General features: G+C 39.0%; 1 long non-coding RNA gene across 1 annotated transcript in view; it reads left to right on the forward strand.

The window, feature by feature from the left end:
* Positions 1–2,978: 2,978 nt before the first annotated feature.
* Positions 2,979–15,872, forward strand: part of LOC124520770 (uncharacterized) — a 45,976-nt gene continuing 33,082 nt past the window's right edge. The window contains exon 1 of the long non-coding RNA XR_006964400.1: positions 2,979–3,015. This is a non-coding gene — a long non-coding RNA (uncharacterized LOC124520770). The remainder of the gene's footprint in view (positions 3,016–15,872) is intronic.

Here is a 15,872-nt window from a genome sequence, read left to right on the forward strand (position 1 = left end):
GCTGTCAGTGCAACCAAGCCACCCAAGTGCCCCAGGCATGCACTTTAAATTTATTTTAGTTTGTCAGAAAAAAAAACTGAGAAATTTAGAGAATTTGACTATTAACTATTAATCTATTACCCACTATCTGGAATTAACACTTATTTTTTTATTTAATAGGTAGACCTCAGCAAGGTGTCTTTAACAGGGAAAATGTATCAAAATCATAATATTGAGTGACAGAAGCAAGTCATAGGAAATGTCAGGTGGATTAGAATATTCTGGTTTTGGCTTTTCTTTTTTAGATTGTGGTATAAAAATTTAGATTTATTCCTTTTAAATTATTTTTTTAATTGTAAAATGTAACAGATACACAAAAGAGCATATAAAAGGATATGCTTGGGTGGCTCATTTGGTAGAGCATCCAACTTTTTTTTTTTTTTTAGAAATATTTTGTAAATGTTTATTTTTGAGAGAGAGAAAGAGAGAGCACAGTCTGGGAGGGGCAGAGACAGAAGGAGAGATTGAATCCCAAGCAGGCAGGCTCTATGCTCATAGCACAGAGCCCAGCACAGGGCCCAAACTGAAGAACCATGAGATCATGACCTGAGCCAAAATCAAGAGTTGGACACTTAACCGACTGAGCCACCCAGGTGCCCCAGTAGAGCATCTAACTCTTGATCTCAAGGTCATGAGTTGAGGCCCTGCATTGGGCATGGAGCCTACTTTAAAAAAAAAAAAAAAAAAAGGATATGCTTATTTTCAAGGACAACAATAATATAAATACTTGTGTTCTTTTTTTTTAATATAATTTATTGTAGGGGTGCCCGGGTGGCTCAGTCGGTTGAGCGTCTGACTTCAGCTCAGGTCATGATCTCACACTCTGTGAGTTCGAGCCCCATGTCGGGCTCGGTGCTGACACAGCTCAGAGCCTGGAGCCCCCTTCAGATTCTGTGTCTCCCCCTCTCTCTGCCCCTCCCCTGCTCATGCTCTGTCTCTCTCTGTCTCAAAAATAAGTACAAACATTAAGAAAAAAAATTTTAATATAATTTATTGTCAAATTAGCTTACATACAACGCCCAGTGCTCATCCCAACAAGTGCCCTCTTCCATGCCCATCACCCATTTTCCCCCTCTTCCTAACCCCCATCAATTCTCAGTTTGTTCTCTGTATTTAAGAGTCTCTTATGGTTTGCCTCCCTCCCTCTCTGTTTGTAAATATTTTTTTTCCCCTTCCCTTCCCCCATGGTCTTCTGTTAAGTTTCTCAAGATCCACATATGAGTGAAAACATATATCTGTCTTTCTCTGACTTATTTCACTTAGCATAATACCCTCCAGTTCCATCCACGTTGCTGCAAATGACATGATTTCATTCTTTCTCATTGCCAAGTAGTATTCCATTGTATATATAAACTACATCTTCTTTATCCATTCATCATTTGATGGACATTTAGGCTCTTTCCATAATTTGGCTATTGTTGAAAGCACTGCTATAAACATTGGGGTTTATATCAGCACTCCTGTATCCTTTGGGTAAATTCCTAGTAGTGCTATTGCTGGGTCATAGGGTAGATCTATTTTTAATTTTTTGAGGAACCTCCACACTGTTTTCCAGAGCAGCTGCACCAGTTTGTATTCCCACCAACAGCGCAAGAGGGTTTCCGTTTCTCCACATCCTCGCCAGCATTTATAGTTCCCTGATTTGTTCATTTTAGCCACTCTGATCCGTGTGAGGTGATATCTCAGTGTGGCTTTGATTTGTATTTCCCTAATGATGAGTGATGTTGAGCATTGTTTCATGTGTCTATTGGCCATCTGGATGTCTGCTTTGGAAAAGTGTCTATTCATGTCTTCTGCTAAATACTTGTGTTCTATCACCCAGGCTAAAACAGAACAGTATTCCCTTGCCCTCTCCCTTGCCCTGCAAGGTTCTCTCGCACCTTGTGTCCTTCTCTAATTATATTCTTCACCACTACTCCTTCTGCACTACTCTGCTGACTTTTGTGATCATCACTCCTTTGCTTTTCTTCAAATATACAGTAAAACCTTGGGTTGCAAATAATTTGTTTTACAAGTGTTCCACAAGATGAGCAAACATTTCTAATAAATTTTAACTTGTTAAATGAGCAATGTCTCACAATACGAGTAGTACATGACACCAAACGTCACATGATCACAAACTGAGCCAATGGCTCTCTCTTTCTCTCTCTCTCTCTCTCTCCAGGATTGTGGGTGATCATCTCCTCTGCCTGGATGCTTGGTCTCAGGCCATGGTGTTTGGCAGAAATCAGTGATTTTTCAGAACGTTGGAAGGTGCCCACAACTGACACTAGTGTATTTTTTGTCACTTCAGAGCACCTATGGACAGTCCTTTGCTTTTCCATCCAAGAGTAAGCTTAGGAAAGCTTTGCTCCATTCTAGGTCAGGCTGCCCTTTCCTCTGCTGCCTTATTGCCAGTTACATTAAATACAGTATATAACAAGAGTTTATTAATACTGTACTGTAGTCAACATCCTTGTGACTGTATACAATGGCCCCCAAGCAGAAAAAGGTTGAAAAGAAAGGCAATAAGAAGATGACTTTGGTGGAAGTTAAGAAGGAAATCATAGAGAAGTACGAACAAGGCATGTGAATGGCTGAAATTGCAAGATTTTATAAGTCTACGTCTGCATTTCGTCTGCAGATGAGGAAGAGAAAAAGGCGGAGGAATCCCTCACTTCAAATGAGATTAGGAAGATGTGCAAAATTTGGGAAATAGTGCAAAATTTGGTAGAAAAGCACCACCTGAATAAAGGCTGTGGCAGCGCGAGTGATGAATCTGTTTAACTGTCGTTAAACATCATCACATTTCCATGAAATTCTCAAAAGGAGGAAAAGCAAGTGTCATTGGATAGGTTCCTTGTTAAAGATGTACGAAAAGAAAAAGATTCCATTGAACCAATAGATACCAGTGATTCTGTTAGTGATAGTGAAAGTCATCCTACACAATAACCCTCTCTCTTGTCTCCCTCACACCAGCCATGAAGGCTTTCAAAGGTAAGTTCAGGTTTATTTCTTTTTCTTTATATTTTGTATTTTCTTTATCATTTTGTATATTACAGTATTGTAATCTTTTTATATGAATATTTTTGGGTTGTGGAACGAATCATCTGAGTTTCCATTATTTCTTATGGGGAAATTCACTTTGATATACAAGTGCTTTGGATCACAAGTATGTTTCCAGAATGAGTTATGCTCGCAAACCAAGGCTTTACTGTATTCCTTTATGTTGATTTCTTTTTTTTTTTTTTAATTTTTTTATTTTTTCAACGTTTATTTATTTTTGGGACAGAGAGAGACAGAGCATGAACGGGCGAGGGGCAGAGAGAGAGGGAGACACAGAATCAGAAACAGGCTCCAGGCTCTGAGCCATCAGCCCAGAGCCCGACGCGGGGCTCGAACTCACGGACCGCGAGATCGTGACCTGGCTGAAGTCGGACGCTTAACCGACTGCGCCACCCAGGCGCCCCTTTATGTTGATTTCTAATCTCTCTGTGGGAGAGTAGATTGTATGTACCATGCCTCTTACTGTTAGGTTTTTTCCCTTATAGCAAAGATGTTTTCTTGCCTAACCATAGTGTACTTATGGAGTTCAGGAAATTAACCTTGATTTGATATTTTAACCTACAATCCAGTTACAATTGTGTTAATTGTCCTGAATATGTTCTTTAAGGCATTTTTTCCCCCTGTAGGCCAGGATCCAGTTCATGATCACATATTGAATGTCTCATTAGTCTCTAATGTGGTAAATTCCTCAGCCTTCATTTTGTCCTTCATGACACTGATATTTTTTTAAGAATACAGACAAATTGGGGGTACCTGGCTGGCTCAGTCAGTAGAGTATCCGTGAGTTTGAGCCCCACGTTGGGTGTGCAGCCTATTTAAAATATATATATGTAGGAAGGGGTGCCTGGGTGGCTCAGATGGTTAGGCGTCCCACTTTAGCTCAGGTCTTGATCTCACCATCCGTGAGTTCGGGCCCACGTGGGGCTCTGTGCTGACAGCTCAGAGCCTGGAGCCTGCTTCAGATTCTGTGTCTCCCTGTCTCTTTGCCCCTCCCCCGCTCACACTCTCTCTGTCTCTGAAAAATGAATAAACCTTAAAAAAATTATATATATATATATGAAGAATACACACAAATTAATGTATGAAATGGTCTGCACTTTACGTTCTGTTTTCTTAGGATTAGATTTCCATTACTCATCCCTAGCCAGAATACCACAAAAGTGAAATATCCCATTCAGGGTATCATCTCTGGAGGTATATTAATTCCACTTGTCCCTCACTGATGAAGTTAATTTGAAAAACAACTTTGTGGAGACATGGTTCACATACTATAAAATTCACCCACTTAAAGTGTATAATTCATTGGTTTTTACTATATCCATAGAGTTATGCAACTACCACCACAATCTGATTTTAGAACATTTTCATTCCCCCTAAAAAAACCATACCATTAGCTGTGATTCCCCACCTCCCTAACCGCCCCCCCCTCCAACCTGCCTCTATTTTACTATTAGCCCTAAATAGCTACTAATCTATTTTCTGTGTCTATACATTTGCTTATTCTTGACATTCATATAAATGGAATCATACAATATGTGGTCTTTTGTGACTCACTTCTTTCACTTAGCATAATGTTTTCAAGGTTCATTCATGCTGTAGAATATATCAGTACTTTATTTCTTTTTATGGCTGAGTAATATCTCATTGCATAGATATATCACATTTTATTTATCCATTCATAAGTTGATGGACATTTGGATTGTTTCTATTTGGGGGCTATTATGAATAATGCTTCTAAGAACATGTGTGTACAAGTTTTTATGTGGACATATATTTTCATTTCTCCTGGGTATGTATACCTAAGAGTGAAATTACTAGGTCATATGGTAACTCTACGTTTAAGTTTTTTAGTAACTGCCAAACTGTTTTTCAAAGTGACTACACCATTTTACATCCTCACCAGCAGCCTATGAGGCTTACAATGTCTCCACCTCCTCATCAAAACTTGTTATTGTCCATTTTTAAAATTATATTCATCCTAGTGGGTGTAAAGCAGAATCTTATTGTGGTTTTGATTTCCCTAATGAGTAATGATGTTGAGCATCTTTTCCTGTACTTAAGAATCATTTGTGGGGCGCCTGGGTGGCGCAGTCGGTTAAGCGTCCGACTTCAGCCAGGTCACGATCTCGCGGTCCGTGAGTTCGAGCCCCGCGTCGGGCTCTGGGCTGATGGCTCAGAGCCTGGAGACTGTTTCCGATTCTGTGTCTCCCTCTCTCTCTGCCCCTCCCCCGTTCATGCTCTGTCTCTCTCTGTCCCAAAAATAAATAAACGTTGAAAAAAAAAATTAAAAAAAAATCATTTGTATATCTTCCTTGGAGAAATGTCTATTCAAATCCTTTGCCCATTTTAAAATTGGGTTGCCTTTCCATGATTGAGATATAAGAGGTTTTGTTTTTTGTTTTTTGGTGGTTTTTTTTTTTGTATTCTAAATACAAGCCCATTATCAATAATATAATTTGCAAATATTTTCTGCCATTTTGTGGATTGTCTTTTCACTTTCTTCCCCTTCCCCCTGCCACAGCTTTATTAAGTTATAAGTGACATATAACATTGTATAAGTTTAAGGTATATAATATAGCTTGATACTGATATATAGTGTGGCATGATTACCACATTAATCTAGCCATTACATCGTGTGTGTGTGTGTGTGTGTGTGTGTGTGTGTGTGTGTGTGTGTGGTGAGAATACTGAAGATCTCTTTTGGCAACTTTCAAGTTGCCTTTTCACTTTCTTTATGGTATTGTTTGCAGCACAAAAGTTTTTATTCTCATGTAATTCAAATTATCATTTTTTCTTTTATTGCTTGTGCCTTTGATTTGTCTCTAAAGAAACCATTGCTAAGCCCAAGGTCATGAAGATGTACTCCTATGTTTCAACATAAGAGTTTTATAGTTTTGGCTTTTACATTTAGGTCTTTGATCCATTTTGAGCTATTTCTTTTGTATAGTGTGAAATAAGGGTCCAGGTTCATTGTTTTGCATGTGGATATTCAATTTTCCCAGCATTTGTTGAAGACTATTCTTTCTTCCTTAAGTTATTTTGTTATCTTTATCCAGCCTCAATTGGCCATAAATGTTAAGGGTTTATCTCTGGACCCTCACTTCTAATCTATAGATCTCTGTATCTACTAGCACTATAACATATTGATTACTGAATTTTATAATAACTTTTGAAGTTAGAAATTATGAGTCCTCCAACTTTGTTTGTTTCTTTGTTTGTTTTAATTATTTTGGCCCTTCTGGGTCTCTTGATTTCCATGGGAATTTTACGATCAGTTTACCAATTTCTGCAAAGAAGCCAGCTGGAATTTTGGTAGGGATTGGGTTGAATCTGCAGAGCAATTTGGGGAGTATTGCCACCTTAACAGTATTAAGTCTTTCCATCTGTGAACATGAGAGGTCTTTTCATTTATTGAGATTTTATTAAATTTCTTTCAATAGTATTTTATGGTTTGCAGCATACATCTTGCACCTCTCATTAAATTTATACCTAGTATTTTATTATTTTTGATGCCATTGTAAGTGTAATTGCTTTCCCATTTTCATGTTTGCAATGTTCATTGCTAATGTATAAAAATACAACTGGCTTTTATATTTTGATCTTATATCTTGCAAACCTGTTGAACACACTTATTAGCTCTAATAGTTTGATTCCTTAGGATTTTCTATATACAAAATCATGTCACTTTTTTACTTTTTCGCCTATCTTTCTTGTCTATGCCCTGGCTAGAACCTCCAGTACAATGTTAAATAAAGGTGGTGAAAGCAGATATCCTTGTCTTATTCCTGGTCTTACAGGGGAAAGACATGAGTTTGTAAAGGATTGATATAATTCTTCTTTAAATGTTTGGTAGAATTCACCGATGCAGTGAGGGGCAGAATCCAAAGCAGGCTCCAGGTTCTGAGCTGTCAGAGCAGAGCCCCACATGGGGCTTGAATTCATGAACTGTAAGATCATGACCTGAGCTGAAGTCAGACACTTACCCGTCTGAGCCACCCAGGTGCCCCTGTTTTTATTTTATTTTAGAAAGAGCAAAGGCAACTGGGGGAGATGGGCAGAGAAAAAGAGAGTCTTGAACAGTCTCCATGCTCAGTGCTGAGCCTGATGGGAGGCTCGATACAGGGCTCTGATCTCATGACCCCGGGATCATGACCTAAGCTGAAATCAAAAGTCAGACGCTCAACAGACTGAGTCACCCAGGCACCCCTGTGGGAAGTTTTTAAATTACTAATTTAATCTTTAACTTCCTGTAGGTCTACTCAGATTTTCTGTCTTTTTTGTTTTGTTTTTTCTTGAGTCAGTTTTGGTGCTTTTGTCTTTCTAGGAGTTTGTCCCTTTTGTCTAGTTGCCTAATTTAGATATACAGTGTTGTTCATAGTATTCCTTTTTAATCCTTCTTTTCCCCCTGTAAAGGTGGAGTGATATCCTCTTTTTCATTTCTGATTTTAGAGATTTGAGTTTTCTCTCTTTTTCATTCTTCATTCTAGCTAAAAGTTTATCACTTTTGTAGATCTGTTTTAAGAAACAAATTTTGGTCTGGTTGATTTCCTCTATTGTTTTTCCATTCTTGATTTCATTTATTTCCACTCAGGTCTTTGTTATTTTCCTCCTCCAGTTTGCCTTGGGTTTTCGCTCCTTTATCTAATTTCTTAAGTTGAAAGGTCAAGGTATTGATTTGAGATCTTTCTTTTTTAAAAATATAGATGTTTAGTTTGCAAAGTTAAGTCTAGTTATTGTCTAGTTTTACTACTGTAGAGTTACTATATTTCTCCTTGCAGTGAATAATCCATCTATGGGGAAACTATACACCTTTCAGTAGAGGTTTTCTCATGGAGTAAACACTTTTACATTTTAAAAAATATTTTATTTTTAAGTAATCTCTACACCCAACGTGGGGCTCAGACTCACAACCCTGAGACCAAGAGTCACATGCTTTATGACTGAGTCAGCCAGGTGCCCCCAGTCGCACATTTTTTTAAGGCATAAGGTGGCAATTAAAAGGTTCAGTCTGCTTTGCTGTCTAATATTAGAGATCATAGTCACCTCCATATCATTTATGTGAATCTTCTTAATTAAGCACTTAATGCCCCAGGGTAAGGATGCAGCATGAGCATTTGTTAATAAAGTAACAAAGACTACTCCTCCCAATATTCCTTGCTGTGATGCCAAGGGGAAAGGAAATTCTGCATAAAGACCAAGATTCCTCCAAGGTGTTATAGAATTGAGACCTTCATTCCTCCCTTCTCGAGCTACACTGTCAGAACATTTCAGCTGTAATGAGTCAGGCCTAACTGACATCCTCCATCAGGAAAAAGATACCAAGCATCCCTCATTTATTATGAGGGAAGGGGAATCTGAAACAAAACCCAGGCTAGATTATCAGGGAGGCAGTGTAACTAAGAGCACTATCACATGAGGGAGGCTGGACACTCCTTCTGACCCAGCCATTGAGGCCTGTGGATGAGTTTAAGAAATTTAGGCAGAGTGTGTGAATATGAAATAAAGAGTCTGTCCCTGGGGAACCCTAGGCACAGAGAGAGAGCCCTACAATAATGGAAATGAGAATCACTGATCACAATCAGAGGCTCTAGCTCTCCCTCCAATAAGGTGGATTTTGAATAATAAAGGAATGTGACATTATTTGTGCACTGAACTGGCGAAAGCTGGTCATTCCAGTTGCACTGCTTTTGTTTTTTTCTTTTAATGTGACTATGTTAATAGATTTATTTTTATATCATGTGATGTACCTAGAAAAAGATCAGCTTCCTAAGATGGAATTCTGCTTATTTTGCTGTACACCTGTTTATAATCAGATAGGGTCTCTCTGGTTTAGATCTCTATATTTAACAACACTAGAAGCAACTCTTTATAAAATCCAACAATGGTTTGATGACTAAAGAGCACAGGTTTTCAGGAATAAGGCTAACTGGAGGGTCTACAAAACATCTAAAAAGCCAACCAAAATATTAAAATTACTCATTTAAATTAATGGGTGCATCTGAAGAGTTCAGGTGGAATTTCTTTGATGCCGGCAACAAACCAGCACAGAAGTCCATGAAAGAAAGGAAGGAACTAAACACTGATGATGATGCATAATAACTCAGAACTACTGCCCTGGGGCACCTGCTACTAGGCATTGGGTCTGTGCAGGATGGTAAGTTCCCCACACCTGAGAAAATAAAGCCCTGACTCAGCAATGACAAGACTTGGAGCTGGGAGAATACACATTTAGAAAAGGCAGATGGCAACAAAAATTGTTTCCATATTTTCTTTGTAAAGAAGTTTTCTTAAAAAGAAAGAAAAAGCCTCTTGTTGACATTTTGTAGTACTAGCTTTTTTTGAGGTTTCCTGGCCCAAATTTTCACTCATTGCATGATCCAGAAAAGCATCAGCTGAAAATTTTAGTTTAAAGTAGACCAGATCTGCAGTGCCCCAGACACCTGGCAAGAGCAAATGCAATATACCCTGAAGGAATGTACCCTCAGCTGAAGCCTAGAAGAAATCTGACAGAGAAACTTGAAGATGAGCCAACAACCCCAAAACACAAAACACTCAAGGAAACAAGCCACCATGGGAAGATTCAACAAAACAAATGAACCAGTCCTATAAAGACTTCAGATATGGGAATTAACAGATGATGGCCAGATAAGATACAGGGCACCCAATTAAATTCAAACTTCAGGTAAGTAATGAATACATTTTAAGCATAAATATGTCCCATGCAATATTTGGGACATACATACACAAAAAATGTGTTGTTTACCTGAAATTCAAATTTAACTAGGCATTCTATATTCCCAATTGTTTTTGTTAAGTTGATTTATTTATTTTGAGAGAGAGAGAGAAGAGAGTGCATGAGCAAAGGAGGGGCAGAGAGAGGGAGAGACAGAATCCCAAACAGGCCCTGCACTATCAGCACAGAGCCTGATGTGGGGCTCGAACTCACCAACAGTGAGATCATGACCCGAGCCGAAGTCAGATGCTTAACCAACTGAGCCATCCAGGTGCCCCTTAATTGTTAAAATACAGCCTTATGGACTATAAAGTAAATAAGTCTAATATGTTTGAGAAACAAAAGAAGGAAGTGGAAAGGTGAGTGATGTTAGGAAACACCAGAAATGACCAGATAGATATGAAAAAGGAACAAATGGACCTTTGAGAAATGGAAAATAAAAGAATCAAAAATAAAAACTAAATGGAAGGATTTAGGGTAACAACTTACTTCGATATGCACATAAGAAAGTTGGACTGATGGATGCATAGGGGGATAGATGATACATATGTGATAAAGCAAGTACAGTAAAATGTTAACTGTAGAATATAGGTGGTGAGCATTTGGGAGTTTAGTGTAAAATCCTTTCAATGTACCTGCACTTTGAAAATTATCATAGTAAAATATTTGGGGAAAATCTGGAATGTTAAGCAGCATAATGGACAGAATTTAAATATGGAACTAGAGGATAAATCTGGAGGAATTTCAAAGAACACAGCCCAGAAATAAAAATGATAGAGACTCTTAAAGGCTCACTGAGGTAGGTGTTGGTAAAATGAGAAATTGCCATCTGTCCTAACAGAGTTCTAGAAGTAGATTATGGAAAGAGGGACAGCCAACATTCAAAGTAATAGTGGCTGAGAATTTTTCATAACTGATGCGAGACATTAATCCACATATTCAGGAATTCCAATAAGTTCCAAGAAGAATAAAAAGAAATTTATTTTGCACTAAAGGAATTTCCAAAGGACATGCCTCACAAAAACTGAAAGCAATCGTAGAAAGAAGATCTGAGATGCAGGTAATTCCAAACAAACATTGGTTTCTAGAAAATAATGACATATAATGATATATAATGTGTGAGGTTAAAAAAAATCCCAGCAAGATAGAACAAACTGGTTGGCCCACAGTAACACTGTAAGCTTGAAGCTTGGAAGAGTTGTTGGAGTTAAAACATTACTTGAAGTTTAAAGATATCAATTATCTTTAGATTTTTATTTATTTATTTTTAAGATTTTATTTTTAAGTAATCTCTGCACCCAGCCTGGGGCTCAAACTTACAACCCAGAGATCAAGAGTGGCATGCTCCATCAACTGAACCAGCCAGGTACCCCCTATCTATAGCTTTTTAAAAAGTAGGTAGTCAGGGCCTCTGGGTGGCTCAGTTGGTTAAGCATCCGATTCTTGATTTTGGCTCAGGTCATGACCTCATGGTTCATGAGTCCAAGCCCCACGTCTGTAAGAAAAGAATTTTAATTCATATCTTTAAAACCAGTAAAGAGTGAAAAACAGACTTAACTTGATTTTTTTTTTACAGATAAAGGATATCCAAAGATATCAGCAATAATATATATAAATAGATTGTATAATACAGATAATAATTAATGATTTCCAGCCTGGATATATCTGCCCAGTTCCTTCCTCCCCAGCTCACCATTCTGTTGTATATGCTACCAGCACCAAATGCTAATTATTGCATGGTATACCACCGTTAAGAACAGAGGTTCTAAAATCTGACAAACCTAAGGCTGAGAATTAACTGAGTGACCTTGGCACTTAGTTAAACCTCTGTAAGTCTCAGTTCATCATCTACAAAGTGGGGTTAATGGATGGGAAGTACCTACATCACAGAGTTGTTGTGAAGATTAAGTGAGATAATAATGTAAAATTCCGAATACAATGCCAGCATGGATTAACTATTCTGCGAATGCCACTAGTATAATCTACTATTTCTAAATAACAATAGAGGCTAAAACAAGCCACATATATTACAGAGAAGGCAAAGAAGAAATCAGTGGTCTCCAACCTAAGACTGGGCATTTTTTGATCCTTCCATGTACCTTTTTATTTTTAAGATTTTTATTAATGAGATATAATGAGTTTACAGTGTTAAATTAGTTTCGGGTGTATAATATAATGATTCAACAATTCTATACATTTCTCAGTGCTCATCAAAATAAATGTACTTTTAATCCACTTTATCTATTTCATCCATCCCCCACCTACCTCTGTTCTGGCAATAATCAGTTCTCTGCATTTAAGGGTCTGGTTTTTTTGCCTCCTTTTTTTTTTTTCTTTATTCTTTCATTTGTTCTTTTAAAACAAATTTTTTTTAATGTTTATTCATTTTTGAGAAACAGAGAGACAGAGCATGAGCAGGCGAGGGGCAGAGAGAGAGAGGGAGACACAGAATCTGAAACAGGCTCCAGGCTCCAAGCTGTTAGCACAGAGCCCAATGCAGAGATTGAACTCACAAACTGTGAGATCATGACCTGAGCCCAGGTCAGATACTTAACCAACTGAGCCACCCAGGCACTCCTCATTTGTTTTTTCTTAAATTTCATGTATGAGGAAACCATATGGTATTTGCCCTTCTCTGGCTTATTTCACTTAGCATTATACTCTATAGATCCATCCATGTTGTTGCAAATAGAAAGATTTCATTCTTTTTTATGGTTGAATAATATTCCAGTATATATAATATATACATGTATATATTATACACACCAGTATATATAAAATGTATATTATATATATCAATATCTATATCTGTATCTATAGATATACATATACATATATATATTTATATCACATCTTTTATTCTTTCATCTATCAATGGATACTTGGGCTGCTGTTGCAAATAATACTGCAATAAACACAGGGATGCACTAATGTTTTTGAATTAGTGCTTGTGTTTTCTTTGGGAAAATAGTAGTGAAATTACTGGATTATATGGTAATTCTATTTTTAGCTTTTTGAGGAACCTCCATACTGTTTTCTTCAGTGGTTGCACCAGTTTGCATTCCCATCAACACTACACAAGAGCTCCTTTTTCTCCATATCCATGCCAGCACTTGTTACTTTTTGTGTTTTTGATTTTAGCCACTCTGACAGGTTTGAAGTGATATTTCATTGTGGTTTTAATTTGCATTTCCCTAATGATTAGTGATGTTGAGCATCTTTTCATGTGTGTCTGTATGTCTAATTTGGAAACATGTCTATTTTGGTCCTCTTCCCACTTTTTAATTTGATTATTTGTTTTTTTGGTTGTTTTGTAAAATTTCTTTATATATTTTGGAAAACTTCTATGTATCTTTCATCTAGCTCTCGCATTCCTCAAAATTCCAACATACTCTTTCCAAACCTGTGCCTCTTCTCGAGAACCCTACCACTCTCAGCATATGATATTGCCTCTTACTCTGTAAGGAAATTGGGATGGTTAAGAGTGAAACCCCATGAGACACCCAGGTAGCTCAGTCAGTTAAGTGTCCGACTCTCAGTTTCTGCTCAGGTCATGATGTCTTGGTGGGTTTGAGCCCCACATAGGGCTCTGCTCTGATAGTGTGGAGCCTGCTTGGGATTCTCTCTCTCCCTCTCTCTCTCTGCCCCTTCCCACTCATGCTGTCTCTGTCTCTCTCAAAATGAAAAAAAAAAAAAAAAAGGCAAAAAAAGAGTGAAACCCTGAATGTCCTGCCCCCATACCAACTTCTTTCCAGGGAATTTATTCTTTCAGAAACTGACCCTTCCACCCAGAATTTGGAGACAGTTCCTCTCATCAGTTCAGAGATCTGGGCTTATCACACCCCATCTTCCTCTCTTGCCTTTCAGCTTACAGATATGCTCAAAAAAAAAAAACCATCTCACAAAAAGTCAAGACAAAACAAAACACTATCCCTCTCTAAATCTTATAGCTATGGACCCTTTCTCCTGCCCCTCGGAGCCAAGCTATTCATTAAGAGAATAGTTTACATTCATTGTATTTACTGCTAAATAGCACTGGCTGTCACAAAGTGGGACTCTCACTCTCATTTTTTATGAATGAGGTACCTAAGACTTAAGGAGATTTAAGTATCTATTCTGGCTCAAACAACTAAAATGTGACATAATCTGGATCGGAACCCAGGTGTATGGGAATGCAAGTCATGTTTTTGCATCCCATCAGTAGTTCCCAAACCTGGCAGGGCAGGTTCTTAAACAATATAGGTTTTTTTGTCCCAGCCCTCATCTACCAAATCATAATCTAATGAAGAGCCCAGGAATCTGTATGTTTTAAACTCCTCGCGTGGATCTGATACAGCTAATTTGACTCAGGTCTTCCATACTTTGCCCATTATCCTTAGCTCCTCCCACTTTGGCTTCTCATTTCAATCCTCAAGTCCAACTGCTCCCAGAGACCTCCTTGTGGCTAGATCCACTGTCCACTTTCCAATTTTCTTCTTTCTTGAATTCTTAATAGCATCTGACAAGCTGACCAATTTCTAAGCTTTCTTTAGCTTCCAAAATACCATACTCTCCTCTTGGATTTCCTTCCTTCTTTCTGATCTTTTCTTCTCCTTCACTGTCTTTTCTGTGATCTTTCCACCTCTGGCCACCTGTTGGCACACCCACCTTGGTTTTAACCTCACCCTTTTCTCACCCTAAACACTGTGTTTGGGTGATCTCAGCCACTCCCATGGATCTAATTGCTGCTTATGGATTAATGACTTCCAAACTGGTATTTCCAGTCCTGCTGTTGGCTGCTGGATCTGCCCGTCCATAAATGAGAAATTGCCAGTCGAATATCACTTTGGTCCCTCAGAACTCAACAGGTCCATAGCGGAATTCATGATCTTTCTCAAACAACCTGCTCTCAGGTCTGGCTTGGCAGGTGTCTTAGTCAGCCCAGACTGCCATAACAAAACACCACAGACTGGGTGGCTTAAACAACAGAAACTTATTTTGTCACAGTTCTGGAGGCTGGAAGTCTGAGACCAGGGTGCCAAGTGTTGGGTTCTGGCGAGCTCTCTACCCAGCTGGCAGATGGCTGCCTTCTCACTGTGGGCTCACATGGCCTTTCCTCGGCGTGTGAGTGTGTCCTTCTTCTTATGAGGTCTGGATTCGGGCCCCACCCTTATGACCCCACTTAATCTTAAGTATCTCCTAAAAGCCCTGTCTCCAAATACAGTTACATTGAGGGTTAGAGCTTCAATATATGAATTTGGGGGTGGGGGTGGGGGACAAAAACATTCAGTCCCTAGCAACAGACCTGCAACTAGCACAGTCCCACAGGGCCTCAAGCTCAGAAGGACACTGTGCTTGAAGTTTAATGCTCTGCATTGGTTGTTTTGAAAATTTTAAGGGGCACCTAGGTGGCTCAGTTGGTTAAGTGTCCAACTTTGACTCAAGTCATGATCACAACGGTTCGAGTTGGAGCCCCACATCAGGCTCTCTGCTGTCAGCACAGAGCCTGAAGCCTGCTTCGGATCCTGTGTTCACCTTTCTCTCTGCTCCTCCCCGACTCATACTCCCTCACTCTCAAAAATAAATAAACAGTTTTTAAAAAGAAAATTTTAATAACTTTATCTTTTCACTTATGTTTTGTGAATAGAGTCCTATGAGACAGTGGAGCGTGTGTGTTGGCTCACACAGCATCCTGCCTCCCACTACCTCCCTGCATCCCTTGGGTAGGTTCTCAGACAACTGCCCCTGCTCTCAGCACCAAGGGCCTCTCTTCCTCATCCCCTGTGACTGCTGCCACCTTATGTCCCCATTGGTGGGATCCTTGGCCTGGGTGCAGGGAGGATCAGCACATTCACGTTCACATTGGCACCTCTTGTGACAGGGTGTAGCAATGGCTGTCTCAGCTCCAGGTTGGCAGTGCAGTGGCACATTCAGGGGGGAACTAGGTGGGCAAACCTCTTGCCCATCCTATCCAGGTACCTGGCACAGAAGTAAAAATATTCTTGGGAGTCACCCATCTGCCGTTGGTTGGGACTGTGGCCTCATGAAAAAAACACTCCTGGCTTGAGTTCCAGGG

The sequence above is a fragment of the Lynx rufus genome, unplaced genomic scaffold (genome assembly GCF_022079265.1).
Source record: "Lynx rufus isolate CCGP_SWC_20201006 ecotype Redwood Valley unplaced genomic scaffold, mLynRuf1.p SCAF_3, whole genome shotgun sequence".
In the NCBI taxonomy this organism is placed as follows: Eukaryota; Metazoa; Chordata; class Mammalia; order Carnivora; family Felidae; genus Lynx; species Lynx rufus.